This window comes from Sebastes umbrosus, chromosome 5 (assembly GCF_015220745.1).
Source record: "Sebastes umbrosus isolate fSebUmb1 chromosome 5, fSebUmb1.pri, whole genome shotgun sequence".
NCBI classification, from domain to species: Eukaryota; Metazoa; Chordata; class Actinopteri; order Perciformes; family Sebastidae; genus Sebastes; species Sebastes umbrosus.
The window spans coordinates 31734362-31758754 of NC_051273.1; the positions used below are offsets into that span (position 1 = coordinate 31734362).

General features: G+C 38.5%; 2 long non-coding RNA genes across 2 annotated transcripts in view; both read right to left on the reverse strand.

Moving 5' to 3' along the window:
• The window catches only part of LOC119489040, a 138672-nt gene that overhangs the window by 44498 nt on the left and 69781 nt on the right, over positions 1-24393 (reverse strand). The window lies entirely within an intron of this gene.
• On the reverse strand, positions 3312-23615 carry LOC119489041. The gene is made up of 3 exons (XR_005207083.1): positions 23605-23615; positions 5694-5704; positions 3312-3479 (listed from the first exon to the last, which is right to left on the reverse strand). It is a non-coding gene; the product is annotated as an uncharacterized LOC119489041 (long non-coding RNA).

A 24393-nucleotide genomic window follows, 5' to 3' on the forward strand; every position in this document is an offset into this window, starting at 1 on the left:
TTGAATTAAATAGATCGGCCCCATTGTCACCGATGTCCGATTCAACTATTTCAGTCAGTATCGGCACGATATCCGGTCCCGTATCGGTGTCGGTGCATCTCTATTTTCATCTCATCAATCAATCTGCAGATTATTTTCTTGATTAATCGATTCACTGATTTTGTTTATTAAAAGTCAGATGATAGTGAAAAACGCTCATTATAATTTGCCCTCAAATCTCTTGTTTTGTTCGACTAACAGTGCGAGTTTAAACAGTTTACCGCCATATATGACAAAGACAAACATCAGATCCACACAGTTGAAAAGACAAAACCAGCAAAAGACATTTTTGCTTGGAAAAGGAGATTTCCCTGGTTAATGGTTACGTCTATAGGAAGGGACGTCTTAGCATGTCTCGTTTGATCCTTAAAACAGTCCAAAACCCAAAGATATTTTAACTATAGAAGACGAAGAAAATATTCACATTTCAGAAGCTGGAACCCGAGAAGTTTACTTCTCTCCGATTGTCTTTAAATGCCTTTTGATAAGAGCTGAAATGCATAATCAGGTAGTTTATCAACAGATAATAATTGGAAACTATTTTGATAATCGAGTAATCGTTAAAGTATTTTTATAATAAAGCAAAAAACTCAAACATTACCCAATTCCAGCTTGTTAATTGTAAATATTTGCCGTTTTTCTTCTTGTTTTATGTGATAATATAACAGAATATCTTTAAGTTTAGAACTGTTGGTCAGACAAAAGAAGACTTGTGAAGACATCATTTTGGGATTAGGGCTGGGCAATATATCGATATTATATTGATATCGTGATATGAGATTAGATATCGTTTTAGATTTTGGATATCGTATTTTGGCGTAAGTGTCTTTTCCTGGTTTTAAAGGCTGCATTACAGTTATGATGTAATTTTCTGAACTTGCCAGACTGTTCTAGCTGTTCTATTATTTGCCTTTACCCACTTAGTCATTATATACACATTATTGATGATTATTTATCAAACATCTCACGGTCAAAGACATTGTGATATTGGATTTCCCTATATCGCCCGGTCTTACCTGGGGTTTAAGAAATTGTGATGTGTATTTTTTACCGTTTTCTGAAATGTTGTTTATTAAACGTTTAATTGATTGATTGAACAAATAACCTGCAGATTATAAGATAATGACAATAAACTGTTAGTTGCAGTGCTACCTTAGATAATGTTCATCTTTAAAGGGGGAGAAAAGAACCAGACACAAAAAAAATACAATCACAGCTCAAAATAACTCGGTGACACCATTTGAAACCCAATCATTTTAATTCAAAGCCGGACCGACCGTTTTTTTTATCTCGAAAACGACTTTTCTTTAACATCACGAAGCACCAGCACAGTTAGCGTGGTGATAATTTTCTTTGACGACGACGCCACAGCGCCAGCCCTCAATTCCCCCCCCACCACAAAACCGACTGAGAGGCGAAGAGGCTGGACTGGAAGAGGGAGAAGGGGAGAAGGAGAAAGGCCAGATGTCAGGGCGCTCCAGGAAGAGGATTGCTAAGCGGTGTGAACATTTTTCAAAAATGATGTTTTGTGCCTCAAACATCTTGCTTACAGCAGCAGGGTCTGATCCAAGCATTATGTGCGAATACATCAGTAGCCCTGGACCCCCCTCTCCACAGGCATACAAGCACACACACACACACACAAACACACACACACATTTCCTAGTAACTGAAGCTCACTCCCCTCCTCCTCCCCTCCCCCCCCGCCACCGCCACCCTTCTTCTTCTTCTTCTTCTACAGAAGTAAATTATCAAAACTGTGTTTGAAAGTGAATGAAGGGTGACTCGCTCTCTCTCTCCCTTTCTCTCGCTCTCTCTCCCCTTCCCGCTTTGACATCTCAGTTTTTTTTTTTCCTTTTTTTTTTTTTTTCTTACTTGCCACCGTTTCTGGGCTAGGTGATAACTGCCGGTAATAGGATTAACATTGATTTCTTTTTGCAAGAACAGAGATGTGCCAGTTCCAGCTATTTATTGAACTGCCAGCTTTGAACTATGAAAACTGACTGCAGGAAAAGACCTAATGCAGCATTTTAAAGAAAAGAAAAGCCTCTGTGCAATTCTTTCTCTCTCTCTCTCTCTTTCTCTCTCTCTCTTTTTTTTGTTATTTCTTCCTCCTCTGTCTTCTTCTTCTTCTTCTTTTTGTTGTTGCAGGATAAAAGAGAAAAATCGGGTGCCTCTGTTCTAAGCTCTGGTAATGACTTTATTTATTTACTCTGTTGTTGCTCTGCTTCTTTTTTTTTTTTTAAACCCCCACCAGTCAATATATTTATGATTTGATCTATAATTTGTAAGTGTGTTTGACTTCTCTTTCACCTTGAAATAAAGATCCATACGTGCGCTTTCTTTGTGTGCCGTGGGTGCGAAGCATTTCTGTTCAAATCTGCTCTGATATATTAAAGACAAAAATGTGAACATTTCTAGTATGATGAGTCCCATGTAGGCCATAAATTTAAAATCACAGTCATAAAATTAACATTAAATAATAGTCTAAATACAAGTCATGTCACCCTCCTATGAATGGTAATTTTTAACATTATGACTGTTTTTGATTTCTATATAAAGATAAATCATTCATATGGTGATATTTTACTGCTTCAGTGTGACTCTCTTAATTAGCTCTGAATGGGTTCATTGATTACTGAGCCAAGTCTATTGATGACGCTACTTAAGCAGCTAACAGCTAAAGAGCCACACAAGTAGTGACTGTTCTCTAATTAGTGACACGGTGTCATTATGCTGCATGCAGTTCAACCAGTCAGTCATTCTGTTACGACTTACTGGGACTGGGTATAGCTTGTGAGTAAACATTATGCATAAATGACTCAGGTTCAGGTGTTCAGGTTGCTTTGTGAAATCATTAAGTCAATGCATTTGTTAATATGAAGTAAAAAATGTGAGATAATACGTTGGATAGAACTAGGATTGCGGCAATTCATTTTTAGAAATGCACCGATACCGATACCGGATCGGATATCAGGTCGATACTGACTCAAATAGTTGGATCGGATATCAGTGACAATGGGGCCAATCTATTTAATTCAATTCTATGTTTTATAACATACATCATATACTGGAATTTTAATTCCTGTTTAAGTTTTGACCAATTTGTTGCTGCATTAAAAAGCTTTACACTTGAATTGTAATTCTTGTTAAAACATTTTACCAAGCTGCTGGTGTATGATTCATTATTTTAATAATGAATAATAATAATTATAAAAATGTATATCTATGTATTTATTTGTTACATTCTGTTTTACAATGTTAGGAAAGCCTGATGTTGCCTTACACATAACAGAATGATCTCAGTCACTTCCACACTGTGACGCATACAGCTTATTGATTAAACACTGGTATCGGATCGGTACTCGGTATCGGCCGATACCCAGAGCCCAGGTATCTGTATATCTGTATCTGGACTGAAGAAGTTGGATTGGTGCATTCTTTATTAATTTTTCTCTTAATTAATGAATTCATAATTTTATTCATAAATGTCAGAAAAGTGTTGGAATAGTTTTTTTCATTCAAACAATAGTTCAAAACGCCAAGACACTCAGGTAATGGTAAGAAATCACATTGAAGAATCTGCAACCAGAGAATTATTTTTTGCATTTTTGCTTAAAAAAAAGACTAAAAAGATGAATCGATTATCAAAACAGTTGCTGATTAATTTTCTGTCGCTCGACTAATTGTTTAATCAATTATAATAAATTCTATTCTACATAAAACAGAAAGGTTATGCCACATCAAATTCAGTCTAAACTTTAAATTACATTGAAAAAAATAATGCAAAAAGCCTCATTGATTGTTCTGGTTCATTCCACTGCTGCTCAGATTATTTAAGTATAAGGCTCAGATCATTGATGGTTGCACTGTTAGATGTGACATCAGTGCAAAACACCAGCCTCAATTAATCATGGGAAATTGGAGAAAGCATGACATCACAATAACACATAATAAAAATAATAATAATATCTATTACAATTGTCTACTTAGCATATAGTGACTTGAGGAAAGCGTGTGTGCAGGGTACAAGGCTGAGATTGAGCGAGGTGTTGTGTTGCGCCGCGCCGTGTTGTGCATGACAGCGGCACCCCCACACACGTCTCTTAATATCAGCTCAGCTGAAATAAGAAACAACTACCACTGTCACTACAAATGCACCCCCCATCCAAACCAGACGCCTGTCAGCCAGCTAATGTCCCCTGACAAAACACGCTGTGAATTAGAATAGCCACAAAATGTGTGTGTGTGTGTGCGTGTGTGTGTGAGAGAGACAGAGAGAGAGAGAGAGGTGGAGGGAGGGAGGGAAGGCGAATAGAGAGAGTGAGGGAGAGAACTCATCTGTGTCACAGTCTATCCCCTCGGGCAATCAAGGAAGAAGAAAAAAAAAAAAAACAGTCATTAGCAACTGGTGGTGCTTGCTCCAGCAAATCGCCGTTTGAGTGAAGATTTATGCAGACTCCTGACTGGAAATGATTTATTTATTTTAGCAGAGGCTGTGAGATCATTAACCTCCGCTGTGTCTCTGGGGAACGACATCTGCGGCCCCCCACACTGCTCAGACAAAAGGCCCCACGCGTCCCCATGGCTTCACAGCTCCGGAGGAGGAGGAGGAGGGGGAGGAGCAGGAGGAGGAGGAGTAGGCCCGGCCGAGGGGCCTGTCTGTGGGCCAGAGGGGGGACGAGGCCTCGGGTGTACAAGCTGGATCTTTTAGCAATGATCAGGCTCACTTGTTGACACTGCTTTGACAAATGAGGACACTCACTGGCTGGGTGTTTATCTGATGTTGCAGGTAAATGTAACTGCTACGTGTAGGTTTTGATTTTAGCTTTGATTGTCAGATATATTATACATGAAAAAAAGCTATTTTAAGCAACTTGCAGTCCACGTAAAAACATGCACAAACACTAAAAATGCTTAAAGCTGACTTGAAATTAAAATAAATATAGCTAAGAATTCAGTATGTGTATTATTTACCAAAAAGAAGACATTTTTTATTACTTTTCTGCAGTGATAGCGCTCCTTATATTAGTGTTCTCCAAGGAGCAGGAAGTTTTGGTTCTGACACGTTTTTTATCTGTTCAAAATGTACCTTAAAAGGGAAATTTATCATGTATTTAATACTCTTATCAACATGGGAGTGGGCAAATATGCTGCTTTATGCAAATGTATGTATATATTTATTATTGGAAATCAATTAACAACACAAAATAATAAATAAATATTGTCCAGAAACCCTCACAGGTACTGCATTTAGCATAAAAAATATGCTCAAATCATAACATGGCAAACTGCAGCCCAACAGGCAACAACAGCTGTCAGTGTGTCAGTGTACTGACTTGACTATGACTTGCCCCCAAACTGCATGTGATTATCATAAAGTGGGCATGTCTGTAGAGGGGAGACTCGTGGGCACCCAGAGAACCCATTTTCATTCACAAAGCCTGAGGTCAGAGGTCAAGGGACCCTTTTGAATGTTGCCAAGAATTCAGTATGTATATCATATATGTTTGTTATGACTTTATCTTTGGGTATTTATCTGGTCAAATTTAGAAATAACCAAAAAGAAGAAATTGAACAGGACTACATGTTGCTGTGGGCTTTGAAAGTCTGGTCATCACCACACCTGAACCAATGAAAGATAGACAGCTAACGCTAGCTAGACCTCCTCTTAACTATAGTGTGTGAGATACAAAAAGTGTGCAGAAGCAGCTGACTCAGCACGTGTTGCTAAAACAAAAATTAATGTCTAGTGGGAAACGGTGCTAACGTTAGCAAGCTAGGCTAACTAGCTTGTACTTTCCGAGTGGAATATAAACAAACAGCCCGACAGGTCCTCGCAAATGTTGAGTGCTGTAAAGGAACAGATGTCTTAAATTGCTAAAAGTCAACCCAGTCGCCAGAAAAAATGTTACGTCATTGATACGTTTCATGAATACGTTTCACATCAGCCTCGTATCACGCTTGCAGAAACGCACAATCACGCGTCACTCCAGGATCAGGCAGAAAAAACACTGTAGTGGCTAAAGAACTACATGGTTGGGCTTAAAACTACGACATTTGTACAGAGAAAATTACACCAGAAGTCTCCTGGATGAAAGCCTTGTGTTTGTTGGACCCATCCACCTCTCCTGCTGCCTGCCCGTGTGTCTCTTTTCGCTCTTTATACAACGTCACTTGTTCTGTCTGAGTAGTACTGACAATCACGTTTGAGCGGGCTTTGTCGTATGCAGGTAAACAGTCTGTGTGAAGAGCAAAAGAGGCAGAACGCATTGGCCGAAATGCAATCTTGGAACCCATTGGCTATCGTCTGACGACGATTTAGCTTTTTATTCGTTTTTAATATTTATTTATCTGCATTGAAACATGAAACAGTCTGGTTGGTAGTTGCACTGTAAACAATGACCGGCGCACAAAAGAGGAAGTCTTGGCCAAGATATCTGTCATCCGTATATCCGCTGGCTACACGGGAACCCCCAAAATATCAGCCGTTGCCACCCAGAGGCTAAAACATTGTCAGTCTGATATCCGATATGGGCTTCGAAATTGTACATAAAACAGTGCATAACCAAAGCTTCATGTGGGCTTGTTGAAAAAGGGGAAAGGTGTCTTGTATTAATGTTGGTAGTCTACCCAGTAGGATGTAATCCAGTCAGTAGAGCACCACAGAAGTTGACAGCGTGCCTCCCAACAACGCCGGCTCTAAGATATCAGTCAACTTCTGCCAAGGAAAGTGTGCACCCAGAGGCTTGAAGCTTTGGCACTGTTACTACTAATATGTCCAAAAACGGTTTTATCCTCTTTTGAAAAATGGAAGAAATATGCAAAATATAGCCTCAGCGTCATTATAGCTTATATTTCCATACGCAAAAAGTGAGGGGAATATGAATATAATTTTCACTTAAGAAACTCACAGAGACAAATATAACCCATGTACCAACTTACAGAAACCACACGTGTAAACTCAAATGTTTAAACTTCTCTCCAACGCTCACCATGCTCAACCAGCCCTTATGAAATGACCAAATGAGATGAAATCTCAGTTACATTAAGAGCATTAATGATCAAAGTTAGATGATCCAATGCATATTTTTGCTTTAATTTGACACAAGTTAAAGAACATGGCCTCTTGATATTCAAAACATTGCATATCAGTTGGCCTCCAGGTGCCATCCCAGTCCCAGTGCTTCATGTACATCAATACACTGTTAATGACATGTACCACTATATTCATGTCCATCTAATTAGAAAAGTTGAGGAGGTCCTGTACAACTCTAAACTGATTCCTAATGGCAGGAGAAATTAGAAGGGGTGAAGCAAATGACAGTATAAATCTGAAATTAATCAGGACTTGAACTGAACGGGGGGCAACGTGTGGCCTCACCCGTGCCTTTTTAAGTATGTGTAATTGCACACTTATGGCAATCTCAAAGCTGCGGCGAAGAGCATCTGCATTAACCCACTGCACCTGGAGTGGAAGAGGCCACATTAATTAAATTATTTCCCCCATTCCCATCCCCGAGCGTTGTGATCCTTTAATTTCATTTGATTTTCCAACGATCAGAATCACGGTTTCGGTGGAAGACGTTATGGAAATGCGTATGGAAGACAAGCAGGGGAGGGCGATGTAGGTTTGTCAGTTTGCTGGAAGTGATGACTGTGCTCCAACCTTATCAAGCAAACACTTGAGAGCACAACAAATCAAGATTTTTATTGGGGGTAATAAACTCCAGCATCCAATTGAAGATGAAGAGTAGAAATTTATGAGAAATGTTAACGGTGGCATAATTCCCCCCCCCCAGATGGTGTGATGTTTTTGGATTTAAGGTGATATAACCCTCTAAATATGTACTTTAAACACATAGTTAATCCTCTTGGCCATAAATATGAGCACCTTTGTAATTAACAACCATTCGTCTCTCAAAAAAGACTTACAAAAGGTATTGATTTCAGTGCAGAAATCCCTACTTATCACTTGGAGAATTGCATTAATACCCCAATATAGCATAAAGAAAGTCCTGAAACAAAAGACATGAACTTATTTTTTGAGGTTACTGTGTCTGGTTCTGCACCAACCCAAAAAATAAAAGAGAACAATGAATTATCTACAAAAATGGAAGCATGTTTCAAATTCAAATAACAGCACAGTTTCTCTAATTTAATAAATGAAGTTGGGAAATATGCAGAATAAGTTAGAAAGGGGAGAGGGGGGAGAATAATTTGGCATGGTGGGAAACAATATGGTATGGTGAGGGTAGAGGGGGGATCAGGGATAAACAAACAAACCTTGACAAGGGCAGCGGTGGAGAATCAGCCTGGGGAGCAGAGAGGTCTGCGGTCGGGTGCAGACAGCCCTGTTTGAGAGGGGGGCTTGCCAAGTACCGACCCTGAACTGCGGCACTCTGGTGCTGCCTGGCTGCACTAAGCAGTGGCTGCCAGCACGCGCTGATTTATCAGGGGGGCAACGCCAGCCGCCACCTCGCTCTCCCTCGTGCCCTCCCTTTATAAAGAGCCTCCCTGACGGCTCTGATAGTGCAATCAGGGCTACGGCAGAGCCAAGGCAATTTCTCCTTCACTCTTTGATAACCCCGTGCCTTATTGAAAGCCAATAGCAATGGCAGCAACAACAACTCAATTGGAAAGAGTTGCTGAATTTTGAAGGGGGGAAAAGGTTACGCCTTGACAAAATGAGGGGGGAGTAAGGGGATGTTTGTCTCACTTTATGTGAAAGAGCCATTGTCCTCCAACAGGTGGCGTGATTCCTGAGTGACCGCTGTCCCTCAGCTAGCTCGTCATGGGGACTGTCACATGTTTGTTTTTTTTTCTTCCATCATTGAAACTGTGACAGAATGGCTGGAGTTCACATGTGACTTTTTGTCCATTTTGAACAATAAATAACAGAGAGTCTAAAGCCATGCTAGCGGCTCTCTCTGTGAGGCTGTACTTAGATGTACTCAGTGCTTTGAGCTAAATACTAGCATCAGCATTTGGGCTGTTACGGTGAAATAATTTACCCTGAGGTGATAATGATTCGCTCGACAGCGCAATATGCGATATTATTGCAACTTTTTTTTTTTGCAAATTACTTTATCTATCCTGATTTTAGTGCTGTATAAATTAGCTTTATTGTTAGGCTATTTTTAGGTATATTGTTTCTTTTTATATGACAAAGATGACAGTTTTAAAACAAATTAAATACTTGTTAATTGTTAAATGCAGAACAAAGAAGGGCAACTTCAGCCGTGCTTTGGTTGCGTCTGGTGGCTATGATACGAAATATAAAAATGACGGCACAAGGTAGAGTACAACGGTCTGTGTAAATAGTTTTTTCCTAAATTGTTGTTGTTGTCCAACACTTGTATCCTACATGTAGAATATGATGGCTGGTCATTGTGGAGTTTTACCCGAAGTTGAACATTTTTCAAGTCTCGACGACCAGAAAAAAAACACCATATGTGCAGCGCTCAGCACAGAATAGACGCTCAGCACCTCGTCACGCTGCTGCCAATTTGTAGCAAAGTGTAAAAATGCGGTGCTCCCATTGCAAAGAATTCCAAAAAGAAAAAAACGTGAACATAGCTTTTCCGTCCCCTGTGGTTGTAGCGGAAGCGTAACGGACACCGGACAACGGACACCGGACAACGGACAAGTGTTAGCTCTGTCAGCACTTGTTGCCATTGTTAACACTGTAAGCACTGTTAGCTTCTTAGAATTCTCCATGTTCAGAGCCGTGGGCAGGCTGGCAATCTCGGCTGTATGAGTTGTAGCTGCTGCGGCAGCGGAACCAATCACACATCGCGATAAATCAAAGAACACTCGTGATTGGCTGCGAGCAAAACAGTCATCTTTTTCTAGATCTGGGCACAAAAAGGATCGATTGCAGGTATTGTTTGGAGAAGTTTCAATACTACTTGGTACTGGGTTGTTTTCAGTCAATACCTATCGAGTACCGATACCCAGCCTTAAATGTCTGTACTAATTTAACGTATAATCGTCTTTCCAAGACTTTTCACTCAAAACTACAAATGTCAACCTCGTGGCTAAAGGAAAAGTCAGGGGGACACCCAAGTCATTAGGATACAGCATCTGGGAACCCTGGATGTCTGTAAAAAAATCATGGCAATCCATCCAATAGTTATTGAGACATTGTACTAAAAAACAAGAATAGCAACCTCGTGGTTAGGGATGGGACAATATAGGATTTTATTATGGATCGTGATAAAAACACTCACAATAAGTTGATTGTAGTGAATTTCCATTATCGGGATAATCACAAATATCATCACAAGTGACTTGAAAAAGCGGTGCCATTTAAAGAGTTTTAAGCATATTTTTATTATTATCAGGATAATATTAAGAATCTCAGCTATTTTGGGTGAGATAATCGTGACATGAAATTTTCATATTGTCCTATGCCTGCTCATGGGGGTGCTAAGGGAAAAGTTTGGGAAAATCCCTTAAGTCAGAATTCATCCTCTGGGGACCATGAGTATCCGTACAAAATAGTTGTCACGGGTCTTCTACTAATGAAATGGTTGAGGGTTTGATCCACCTTCTCTTGTCCATATGTCCACGTGTCCTTGGGCAAGAATCCTGAACACGCAATTGCTCCCAATGGTTCGGTCAGCATTGGCCATCTGCCATCATTGTGCATATGATTGTGTGAATAAGAGTCAAATAGTGAAATGCTTTGGATAAAAGCGCTATATAAATGCATCCATTTAGTATTTTGTTGAGATATTTAATTCTGTACCAGAGTGGATGATTGACCGACCGACACCGTCATCTCTGAAGCCATTGGCGTGTGGCTAAAAAGACAATTTGGACATGAAGAGCAAAACTCTGCATTACAACACCCACGATACAAGCTTTACCAAAGGATGGCCTGCGTGACCTCTTCTCTCTGTTTGCATTTGTTCAGTTCCTCCCAGATGTACAGTTTGAAATGTTAAGGGAGAAATAGACAATGGCTATTCACAAGCTCCTGATAAAAAATATTTGGTCCTTGAAATGAAGCAAATTTGTATGAAAAGAAACTCAAAGGCAGGATTCAGCGGATGTCATATGGAGATATTCCTTAAAAGATATTTCTTTCAAACAGTTAACACTTCATGAAAATAAAAAACATTCTTAGGACACAAACTCTTTATCGTTGGAGTGAGTCGAGGTTCTGTATTGATGTCACCATTGAATGAAGCCTTTCTTGTCAGATTTTAACTGTGTCAAAGCTGGTAATGCTGAAAAAAAAAGTAATGATTTCTAAGATACCGAATTTCACTGTAATATTGTTCAAGGCTGCATGGAGTAGATTCATCTGCTGTCAGTTGAATGAAACAACAAAACGAATTTGTTTAATACTGTATCTCCATTTAACACCATTGCTTTTTATTGATTCCTCACATTTTTCACTTCCAGATATGTTTGTCTATGTGGGGCGTACCAAAGCACATTGTTCAAGCAGCCATACTGTAACATAATATGATGTAAAAGGAAAGGAGAGCTGAAAAACTGCAAGAAGGCAAATAGATTTTGGCTAGGTTGGATTTTGAACAAGAGGAATTTGCAAAAGTTAAAGATCTTTCAGAGAGTTGAGCAGTTTTAAGAAATAAAGGGCCAGAGGACAACATTTTGCACATCATCAAGAAGATGCAGAGGTTTCAGAGAGTCAACAAGTTCCAAATGATTATGAAATTACATAATTTTCGAGGTATTTTAGAGGTTGCAGAGGATAAAAGCAGCGTGGCATCAACAGGTTACAAAGGCCAGGCGAGGTTTCAGAGTGTGAGGAGCTTGCAGGGGATGAGCTTTACAAGAGGATTGAAAAAAATGCAGCATTTTATGTTGTTGAGGTATTACTGGGAGTTCACCCACAGTGTAACAACTTGGCCTTTCTCTGAGGTGTCATGTTATCGCCTGATAGCCATTACTGTATGTCACTTTTGTATTAGAGATCAAGGCTTCTTTTTGCCATAATGGGAAAATGTGGGCCAAATAGTTACACAAAACATTTGATTAAAGACAGAAATCAAATATATAATGATTTGATTGTAGGAGATTATCTTCAAGTTCAAGTATCAAAAGGCTTCAAATTCCAAAAATTCCATACAGGTTAATGGAATATGTTCAACTTTGGGTGAAGCAGTAGTCTTCTCTGTCCAACCCGAACAGCCAAACACAGCCAGCAGAGTCTGTAGTGTTTACAAATGAGGTCTCTGAATGCATCACTAAAATCATTAGAGCAATGACAATATGTTTCGTTTTTTTTATTGTGCCTAGTGTTTTTGATGACAACGTAACTTTTAATGTCCAATCTACAATTATGTACATACGGTATAGTTCCCAATTTCTTCTCAGGTGAGCTTTTTCTTGATGGTTGGGCTGGATGAGAATACAAAGTGTGATATGGACGCTAGAAGCTGCATTCATAATGTTGACATTCTAAATCAATATTTGAATGCTGCACAGTTTTGTTTTTTTGCATGTCTATTCATTCTGTTTAGTTTTCACAGTTGCAGATAAAGATTAGGCTATACTAATATTATTAGTTTAAACTATTTGTACAATGGATTCCAAAAAAAAGATAGCTGTGTAGGATTGTTTCCGACTCTTGTGAGATCCAAACAGTTCCAATAACTCCAGTATTGTCCAAAAGTTAAAAAAAAAAGAGAAAAAAATAAATAAATATATATATATATATATATATATATATATATAATTAAAAAGTAGATGTAATCATTTCCAAAATTCACAACATGTTTTTATCTAAGGAAATGTTCTGCTACAATCCATATTTGTGGTGTTTAGTCTTTCAAAAACAGCATTTTCACTGCAGTCAAAAAACGCTAGAAGCTTCATTCATAATATTGATATTTGAATTCTAAATCAACAATTGAATGCTGGGCAGCTTTTTTTTCCTTTCTTTTTTTTTTGCATGTCCGTTCATTCTGTTTAAACCCACAGTTTTCACAGTTGCAGATAAATATTAGGCTATACTCATATTATTAGTTTTATACTATTTGTAGAATTAGATTCCAGTGGTGGATCCATTGGATTGTTTCCAAACATTATTGTAGTATTGTACAAAAGTTAAAAAAATAAAAAATAAATAAATAGATGTAATAATTTCTAAAATTCACAACATGTTTTTATCCAACAAAATATTGTGCTTCAATCCATATTTGTTGGCGTTTAGCCTTTCAAAAACAACATTTTCACTGCAGTCAAAACATTTGCCCTCCTGCTCGTGGCAAACAAAGGACACACCTATATTAATGGGGCACTCATTTTTGAAAACTGACAATGTAGTCCAATGTACAGGTCCACATTTGTCAGCCATGATTGGCACTTTGGGAGACTGACTGGTGCTGTATGGTCAAGCCTATTGCTACACGAGAACATTGATATTCTGCAAAACCCCGAAACAAGTTCAATGGCAACATTTGTTGGGGTTTTTGTTTTTAATTCTATATTTGGGGATTTTTATTTTATTTTATTTTATTTTTTTCATACAAAAAAGGGTTCCTTGGTATATTTTTGTATCCACCAGTTGTGTTGTTTTTTTGACACTCCAGATCACATCTTTAAAGATACTGTATATGAAGTGCTCTTTGTGGCCATAATCTCACAATCTCAATGTCCTTTTCCCTCCTGGTATAACAGTCATAGCTTTACGCTTAGATTCCTCCAAGTCAATATTGCCTCTCTTTTCCTCTGAGTGAATCTTGGCATTTTTCACTTTATGGTGCATCAGGGTCTGATATGTGAGCCAGTGACAGAGGCCTTTCCTGGACAATGTACAGTAACAGGTTTCAAACACTCCTGTTGTGTGGAAAATAATATTTTCTCCAGATCAGCTGGAATTAGGGCGATATATTGAATTCAATTGATTAATGCAAAATTGTCCACGTTGTGAAAATCAAGTTTTGTAAACCTGCACAGAAAGTTTATTACTAGTCTAAAAGTAACATAGATGATAGCTGGCCACATTAGCCGTCTCGTGTCACAACAGTCACGTAAACTGTGATGTGATCAGTTACACTATATGAGCACCGGGTGGCTGGCTGGCTCCGACTATCTCATAGTGAACTTAACAGTCGTATATGAGAGGGACAGACTGAGAAAAGTCTCTGCACAGTGATGCGAGCTCTCGGCCCGTTTGTTGACGACACGTTATCTCTGCTTACGAGAGGTGAAGTTACGGGAGTCGACAGAACATTGTGCGGATTCGACTTTGTTCAGTCTGTCCCTACCTGCTGGGTAGATAACGTTAGCTATAGCAGCTGTGTCCAGATATCAGGCTGAGGTCCTGTCAGGAAACACAGCAGGAGATGAATTAGCCTTGCAGGAGGTGCACGTCTTTTGTTATAAATGCTCAACTATCTTGCACAATAAGTCCTAAATAATATGATATTTCAATGTTTTAGTTTAAAAAACAAATATATTAAAATCCTGACTCTCACCCAAGCTTGAAAAAAACTAACATTATTTTTATTATATAATATTCTTTGACCATATCACCCAGCCCTAGCTGGAATTCAGTAAACCAAATTCCTAAAAATATACTTCTAGAATTACGATTTAAAAGGTCATGGTGGTCACTTTGAACCACTATTATCTCTCCATGCTGAATCTGAAGAGCTCCACTCTGCTGTCCACCTTACAATATAAAATACATCATTTAGTCGCAGAGATGTTTTGTCAAATCAACCCACCTCTGAAGTCGAGGGAGCCACAAACTTCAAACTTAACTTAAAATTACGCTCTGTTTGAAATTGCACACTAACATACTATTTATACTAAGTATGACGTAATAGTGAGCATGTAGTGCGTTCCAACTATATGATGATGTTTTGTATGTGAGAAATGCCCAGATGTATACTACATTAGCAAGAGTATGAGTATGAGACGTGAGACATACTCAATCGCTCCAGAATGCATTGCGGCTCTTCAAACTGTCCAATGGCGGACTGCGATGCAGATGGTTAAAATAATTAACCACTGGATAAAATAATTACGGATGATGGCGAGGGACATTAAGGTAGAGTTAAAAGGGAAAACGCGGGAGCTCACATACAGTATATAATGTACTGTAGAAAACATATTGAACACTAAAATGTTTAATAATTTTAAATTGCCTTAAAGTAATACTTGGAAATATTAAATTGAGTGGAAGAGGTAATGATGAATTACATTTGTGATAAGCAATTTTGATTCAACGGTAGCTCGGACGGGTAACGTTGTGATCGATACAGTCGTATGATTCAGAGAAGACTTATTGCTTGAGTATATTTCAGTGTGAACAGTCTGCTGGTAATGGCTAATCTAGTATGCAGTATACTGATTGAGTATACGCGATTCAATGGTGTAAGGGATCTCCAACATCCAATGGTCATCCAAAGCCATTTTACCTGTCAATCACCTACTAGTACTGAATTATACATTTGTATATTAACTATAAGCCTATATATTTTACATTATATTATATATTTGATCTACTGTCTATACTTGTACACCTCGTATTAGGAGTTCTGTCAATCATTCTTAAATTGTCGTAACAGCAGAGGAGAGAGCGATAGTTTATTCAGTGAAAGAAAAGGAAGGAAAGATGAATAATAATGTAATAATGGAGAGCAGACGTGATATTGTAGGAGGTGGAGAGAAGCTCATGTGCAAGATCACTCCTTATCATATAGTACAATATGACAAGAATCAGCACTGTAGGCCATGAGAATGTTTATTGGGTGTAACTGGGGACAAGACCCTGATTTTATAACGTCACATTTAAAGTGACGATACACAGATAAGCTGGTTTGATTAACATTCCATCGTCTAATTTTTTGCATAGGAACTATTTCAATGCAGAGCTGATCTTGAATAGATATTGATAAGGGCAAGTGAAGAGTTATTTTCTAGTGTTCCACCTCCAGGTCACAAGGAATATTGTAAAGGAGTTTTTCAACATTTCAATGGAAATTACTGTGGGTGGTGTTGATTGGTTTACTAATTACAACTAGCTTAATTTTGTGCCCTAGTTTTTATTTCACTCCAGAATATGTACTCATACAATTGTCTGTTATTACTCTAACTGTGCTGCCAATCATAGGTTGCACATCTTGCATTAAGCTGTTAATGTAAGTGTGCTGATTATGCACTTAACAGCACTAAATAGAGTGTGTTGAGGTGAAAGGCTTCATTAAGAGAAATGCATAACTAACACTTAACTTTAACCCCCTACTTAGCATTCATTAGCAGTATGCTTAGTAAATTATTATATCATTTTATTTCATTACATTATATAATGTGGGTGTAAGCAGATATAAGGACTTTTTAAGTGTTTATTATGATGTATCTACATAACCTTTATGAAGTATCCGTAACTGTTGTATAAACAGTAAATGAACAAGTAACGCAGCATAGCTATACTCATCTGTAATGATATATGAACAAACACACATTCATTTATCAGCTGTCATATACATATACAAATCATTAACACTGTGATACATGTGTTAAAAACTCATTAAGACATGTTGATCATGAAGGGGTTTTTTTCTGTATGTTGGAAATACTAGCTTGACAAAAACGTTTTAACTCAAGGTCTTGGAGCTTTAAGCTTCATCTCATGGCCTTCATCAGCAGATGGTATATTTGCTCAAAGAGAGTGAAGCACTAGTTATGAATAAATAAACACTTCATGCATGATTATAATAAAGAGAACAAAAATATTCTTCATATTTCATTTCAATATGCAAAATATGATGTACTTAATATGATTAGATCTGTGTTGTATTATATTGTTAATAATTCATTAACCGTTTATATACATACGGATGCCTCACAGGAAGAGTTTCAATTAGTGACAAATACATTATTAAACACTTTAAAATGCCCTTAAAGCTGAAGTAGGCGAGATTGCAGCAAATATGATTAAAAAAAAATATTTTCATAAAACGGTCGCTATATCTTGACAGTAGTACATGAAACAGGTAACCTGGAAAAAAATCATGTTCCTCTGTGTCCTCCGGTGCTCCTAACGGCATCTGCAAGATTTCACAGACCGCAGTAAGAGCTGATCTGAGATCTGCCGTCTATGAGAGCCGGCTGTCAATCACTCACGAACTCCAACCAAATGGTCGAACTAGGCCGAGCTGATCAAATATGAATCAATATTATGTTACGTTAATGCCTATTTCTCTCCTCAAATGTTTTCAGAATCATCTTGTAGTGCACGGTTTAGCTGTAAAATGAGAACGTATGTGACGCCGCCACCGCCATTGTGAAATCTGTTGAAGGAACGCCAAGTACCGATCAAATGACCGGAACACAGCCAATAGGAACGCTCTCTCAATGAAATGACCTGTGATTGGTCAAAGTCTCCCGTCACGGGCTAAATTTTCTAAAGCCTGAAAACAGAGTCATGAGGAGGTGCAGAAGTCTAGTTATCTCTCAGAACACTTGAATTACAATATGTTGAAAGGTTATTATGGAATTGTCGCCTAATGATGCCAAAAATATTTTACCTACTGCCACTTTAACTGCATTAAAAACACGTTTAAATGTGTTATAAATTATTCATTAATTGTGTATAAATGCTAAATAAGGCGCGTTAAAAATTAAGTGTAACCACCATGACTGAAAGGATGTCAGTGAGATAATGAGACATCACATTACAGGAATACTTTACAAAGTTACATGGAAAGTGAGTTCAGTTTGGGTTTTTTTTTCCCGACCTGAATAATTCCAACGTGTCGGTAGGCTCTGCCTCACCAGGTCCCGGGCTAAGCACTGATCCTCAGTTATTCCACATCTCTCTGAACCTGGCTGTCCTGTGGTGGAGCAGCCGTTAGGCCGGTTTGATCGACTTCAGGGGGCCTCAAGGTCAGAGCACAATGCAATTCAGAGGTGGAAATCCTAGGTCTTATCAGCGTGACCTTCAGGACTGCTGATACTACTGATTCCACAAATACTACAACCCTTTGCTTCCATAACAGAGCCACTGTGGCTTTGTCTTGAGGAATTCTGTGAAACAAGAGAACACTGTCATCATGACTAATGAAATAAGTCCTCTTTTTCAGTCTTACTTTGAAGGATTGCTTGTCGGTGAAGGATTTAGTTTCATTTGATTTACAATGTCTTTCATATAAGCTGCTGTTTGGATTAATGAAGTTGTTGATACAGTTTTGATTCATGATCGCTGATCCAACTGTACTCGTAACAGCTATTGATGTTAGAAAAACCCAAAATTGCACTTAAAAAATAAAGGTTCTTTTCAGAGATGAAACAACCATTTCCAAGTCCTTCTGTATGAAAATATATATATATGTATATTTACACACACACACATATATACTGTATATACACATATAAAACATATATTATAGGGGGGTGCATCTTTCCCTCTCAAGTCGATTTGATACACATCCCGATACAAAAACGATAGTTAACCATGAAACGATTCGATAAAGTTTGATATAACACTACTTCAATATGATCCGATTCAGCCTCGATCCGATCCGATTCATAGTATTCTCATGAGGTGTCATATATTTCCTATACCAATATGGTTCACTGCGGCTCATTAGCCATGGTTGTAATTTAATGATAATAACCTTCACTTTCAGCTGTTGTTTGCCTTATATCTGTAATGATGATGTGATGGAATACTATGATTTAGTGACATGGTGTCCCACATTGTGAAATCATAAGGTAAGATCCTTATTATGTACATAACACAGACAGCATTCTAAATCTGCTGCAGCACTTGATGCACAGACGAGTGTTAATTCACGTCATCCACTGACAATGGCCAAAACTGACAACATCTGTACCAAGCTATTTGCTATATTAGTGTAGAAGTACGACACTAGGACCCAGAGGAGATGCTAGCAGTGGGACACTAGTCAGTCTAAGCTAGCAGTGCTAGTTTATTAGCACTTGCTAACGTTTAGCCAAAGAAAGTAGCCAAAACTGTGTGCTGCCATTGAATGTAGCTTAGCCTCCACTCCAGCATACAAAACGACTGCCTGTCATACACACACATGACACCTAAAAAGCGGCTCTTCTGAATGTATAGATTTTTTATCCAATTCCCCACAAAAGTTGAGTTGGATTCATAGTTTTGTATCGATGTAGCCGCATCTAAGACTACTGTAGCGATTTCCGATATGTATCGGTTCATCTTTACACCCCTAATATATTACATATATTACATTACAGATTGGTGATTTTTTTTTCACTTTGAAAGGTCCCATATCGTAAAAAGTCAGATTTTCATGTCTTGTATTTTATAAAGCAGGTTTAAGTGCGATATAAATACTGTTAAACTATCAAAACGCTCAATATACGGAGAAATACACACAGCCCGTATTCAGAAATTGTGCGTTTGAAACAAGCCGTTAGGATTTCTGTCTATTTGTGATGTCACAAATATGCGATATTTAGACCATTACATGGTTTTAAACATTCTAAATGTGTCCCAGTTTATATCCTGTTGCAGTGTATGTAAATAACATCAGCTGATAGGAAGTAAACATGGACCCAAACTGTTGCCTAGCAATGCAATTCCGTTGCAATGCACTAAAACGGAGCGTGTCAGACAGAGGGTAAATACAAGTATATTCAAACAGACAGTATGAGAAAAATAAAGTTTTTTTTTAACATTACAGCATGTAAACATGTTCTAGTAGAAACACAAAATACAAGTATGAACCTGAAAATGAGCACGATATTGGACCTTTAAAGGAGCAGTGTGTAGGATTTGGCGACATCTAGCGGTGAAGTCGCAGATTGCAACCAACTGAAACTTCTCCTGTGTGCCAAGTGTGTTGGAAAACTACAGTGCGAAAAAGTGAAAATGCTAATGGTCATATCTAGAGCCAGTGTTTGGTTTGTCCGTTCTGGGTTACTGTAGGAACATGGCAGCCGCTCCCTATGTAGATATGAACGGCTCATTCAAGGTAATAAAAAACAACAACGGTTCTTAATATCAGGTGATTATACTCTAAAGAAAATATATTGATTAATATGGTATTCAATGTCTGCCAATAGATCCCCCTAAATGTTACACACTGTTCCTTTAAATCTAATTTGATTTTGTGAATTGCGATTTGATTATTTAGACAAAATGACATATCCTTTATAGTACTACTAAAAATGACGCTGCATCCATTAAACATTCTAAAAACAGAGACAAAATATTGTGTTTCAATTATTTTACATCACACTATGACACTGCAAAGTGAAATATACTACAACAATGAAGACTTAAATCCGTTTCCCTAAAGCAGTGTTCTCAAACTGGAGGAAAACTTTTATATTCTACACATTGAATATATTTTGAACTAGAAAATTTATTGAAATAAATAAAAAAAATTAAATGTTTTCTTATTTCATTTCAAACAGTGTTTCACTCTCAGCAGCAGTAACGGCAGTAGCAATAGTAGCAGTAGTAGTAGCAGATTCCCATTTTTAGCCAGATATGAGCCTCATTTAACTCTCAAGGTCCATTCTTTTGAGCAGCAGAGTGCCGCTATGGTAACATACACTTCTGTCAAGCAGCGGCTCCATCCATCAGCTGCGATAGCTGCAGAGCGACTGCTTAGCCTCGTTCTTACCGCCTTCGTATAACTTTGTCATATTGTAATAACAATAGGATGTCATTGAAGAAGCGGCGGCTTCAGTGTCAGTCCAACATTTCTGACTACACTCTGAGGGCTTAGACAAGTGCACATGAATCGTGGAATAGCCGGCTTACACTACACTCACTACAGTAACTCTAGTAGGGTTATGAACACTACCTGAGGTTCCCACTTCAGCGTCAGTGCAAATGCTGTGTCACGTCAACAGGTGGTTGGATAGATTAGCGGTGTTCCTACAGTATGTCTGTGCAGTAAAGGCTGCACAATGCAGGAGATTTACTAATCTGAGTGTCATTTGGAAGCAAAACTCAGCCACAGTTTGGAGATTAGCTTCAGGGTTACACTGAAAATCAGCCTCTTTCTCTGTAATGCTCATTTGTGAAATGTAGCAACAGTGGTGTTCATTTTTGTTTTGATGACCCTGGATGAGATGTATCCAATGACGGAGTTAATGAGCTCCGTTTGAGAGAAAACATTTACGTTTTTGAAACATTTGTGATTTGATGGGGTCAAAGAAGTCAATACATTCTGGATATTGAATCATAATGGAATCAATGGATTAATTAATGCATGTAGGTGATGAATTTATTGAAATGAATGAAATAGTAAAAACTAGGGCTGTCAAAGTTAATGCAATAATAAGCTAGAGTGAAGATACCACTATCATATGAAACTAGAAATACTAAAGAATCCATTGGTGCCATGAAGGATGCTACATAGCATACATTTTGGTGAGGAAAAGCTGGCTATTTTCAAAGGGTTCCCTTGACCTCTGACCTCAAGATATGTGAATGTAAATGGTTCTATGGGTACCCACGAGTGTCCCCCTTACAGACATGCACACTTTATGATAATCACATGCAGTTTGGGGCAAGTCATAGTCAGCACACTGACACACTGACAGCTGTTGTTGCCTGCTGGGCTGCAGTTTGCCATGTTATGATTTGAGCATCTTTTTTATGCTAAATGCAGTACCTGTGAGGGTTTCTGGACAATATTTGTCATTGTTTTATGTTGAAGTTGCAAATATTTGCATAAAGCAGCATATTTGTCCACTCCCATGTTGATAAGAGTATGAAATACTTGACAAATCTCTCTTTAAAAAGGTACATTTTGAACAGATATACAAAAATGTGCAAATTATTTGCAACATCAACACAAAACAATGGCAAATATTGTCCAGAAACCCTCACAGGTACTGCATTTAGCATAAAAAAGATGCTCAAATCATAACATGGCAAACTGCAGCCCAACAGGCAACAACAGCTGTCAGTGTGTCAGTGTGCTGACTTGACTATGACTTGCCCCAAACTGCATGTGATTATCATAAAGTGGCCATGTCTCTAAAGAGGAGACTCGTGGGTACCCGTAGAACACATTTTCACTCACATATCTTGAGGTCAGAGGTCAAGGGACCCCTTTGAAAATGGCCATGCCAGTTTTTCCTCTCCAAAATTTAGCATAACTTTGAAGAGTTATTTAGCCTCCTTCACCAAGCTTGTATGACATAGTTGGTACCAATGGATTACTTTTTTGTTACAACCGAGTCAACTAAGTTGCGTTAATGCATTACAGAAATTAGTGGAGTTCAAATGAATTTGCATTAACACATTATTATCAATTAGACAGCCCTAAAATAAATATATATGTAAGGTATGCAAATACTTAACAATTAGTATTTTTTCAATGTGTTTGCAAGGAGCATTAAGTCACTTCAAACTTGAGAGTAAAAGTTGTTAAATGAACGTATGAAGAATAAAAAACAGATTGGCCCGTGTGTGAATATTATAAACTATTCCCATTGTTCCCGTTGCTGTTGGAATTCTCTCCAAAATTTCCAAAGAGCAAATTGATGAGCCCCTTAAAAAGTAATTAGGCTATTCATGGTGTTAGGTGTAGCAGTGGACGGGGCTTGATGGCTGCAGTGGCGTCCTAATCCAGGGCAGCAGCTGAGCTGTTGATTTGCAGACAGTGGGCCTTGCATTGTGAGGGCTTTATGGTCCCTTTATGGTACGCCAAGAGACACCTGCATGGGCGATATGTTGCCTGGGACATTTTTCTCTCTCCCACTCTGTGACTCCTTTGCTTTTGTATCATTAGCGGAGCAAGGGAGCCGTGAATCACTCGTCTCACCCCCTTGTCCCCCCCATCTTTTTCAACCTCCTTCCACCCCCTAACAGCACACCCCCCCACCCCCTCTTCGAGGGTGCTAAACGGCTTGACAGAAGGGTGCCCAGACCGTTGGCAGTAGCCATCGACTGGAAGGGAGAAGCTGCCAGGAGTCCTTGATGGATAGGCTCATTTTCCAGCCGGCAGCAAGTCTCGGCGAAGCATCCGTGTCATTTGTAATGTCAGCCAACAAAATGTAATCAAACATTCCAGCGGTTTAATCACAGAGGGCTGCTCGAGAGATGATTGTAGTGTCAATATAATGCTATTTCATTATCTGTTTGTATTTTATATTGACAGTGTCAGATAAACAGTGTGGAAAATTAAGATTAAAAATATGGTAATTTCATTTCAATCACCCCGGCTACAGTTGCTGGCCCATTATGCGATTGATTACTTCTGAATTAAATTTGGGGCTGAATGTAAAGTTTAATCTTCTTTCTTCTCTGCAATTCAGCTCCCCAAAGGCCTCTTAGTAAGTAAGTACCCATTTCATTTGATCTTTAATGAAAAGTAATGGCCCAAATGAATTGTATAAATCAGCTGTCATGTGCACCTAGTTGACATTCTGTTTCTTTTTCCCTTTCATTTTTAATCCAGCGCTTACACGTACAGTATTGTGACCCAAAACTACAGGCCGTACCCCTTTTCAGCTATTTCGTTTTTTGTACAGTAAATATCAGGAATATTTCACTCACTCTTATGCTATTAATATCCTCATCGCACTAATGATATTTTCAGTTTTTGTTCGACGTATCACAAACTTTGGTCTTTAATCCAGTAAAGTGAGAGCGGATTTTAGTTTCATGAAAACAGAAAACAAGGTCATAGACGAGCATTCTGCAAGGTGCTTAGTGGAGAAATTAAGAGGAGTGTTTCATAGCCTGGAGTGCCACTTTAAGGGGAAAATGCAACCTCTAAACCAGCCGAGGGGTGATAGACATTTTAATTACATGGTAAATTTTGATATTTTTCTCCATGCCCGGGAAGAACTCTTAAGCGCTGTCGCATACTCCAGATTTGGCATTACATTCTCCCCATTTCTGCGGCTATATATGAAGTGACACAACTGTTAACGAGAGCTCAGCAGAAAAGAAGGGGTTGAAAAAAGGAGCTCTTCTTTGTGAGTCCCATTCAGCGCGATTTGTCCCCCTTTGTAGTCCTAATTATGTGCCAAAGTAGGATAACAGAAGTTCTCAACTCGGCCATTATGCCAGCACAAAAAAAGAGACGCATACAAGAAGCTGATCACTTTGGAATTAGCAAACATGATACTATACGAGGAGAAAAAAAAATCATTAATACCGTCAGGGATTAGAGGTTCTGATTAAAGGGTAGCTTCTACCGTATGCAAATTAGTGATAGGCATTTATCAGCGCCTGGGCAAGCTGTCTTAGCTGCAAAGCCACATATGTTTTTTAGCTGATTAAAAAACTGCTTGAAGTTGCAGGCTTTTTAATGGTGGGGGAGAGAGAGGGAGAAAGAGAGAGGGAGGCAGCGAGAGAGAAAGAGAGAGGGAGGCAACTCATTTCCTTTTGGCCAAATTCCC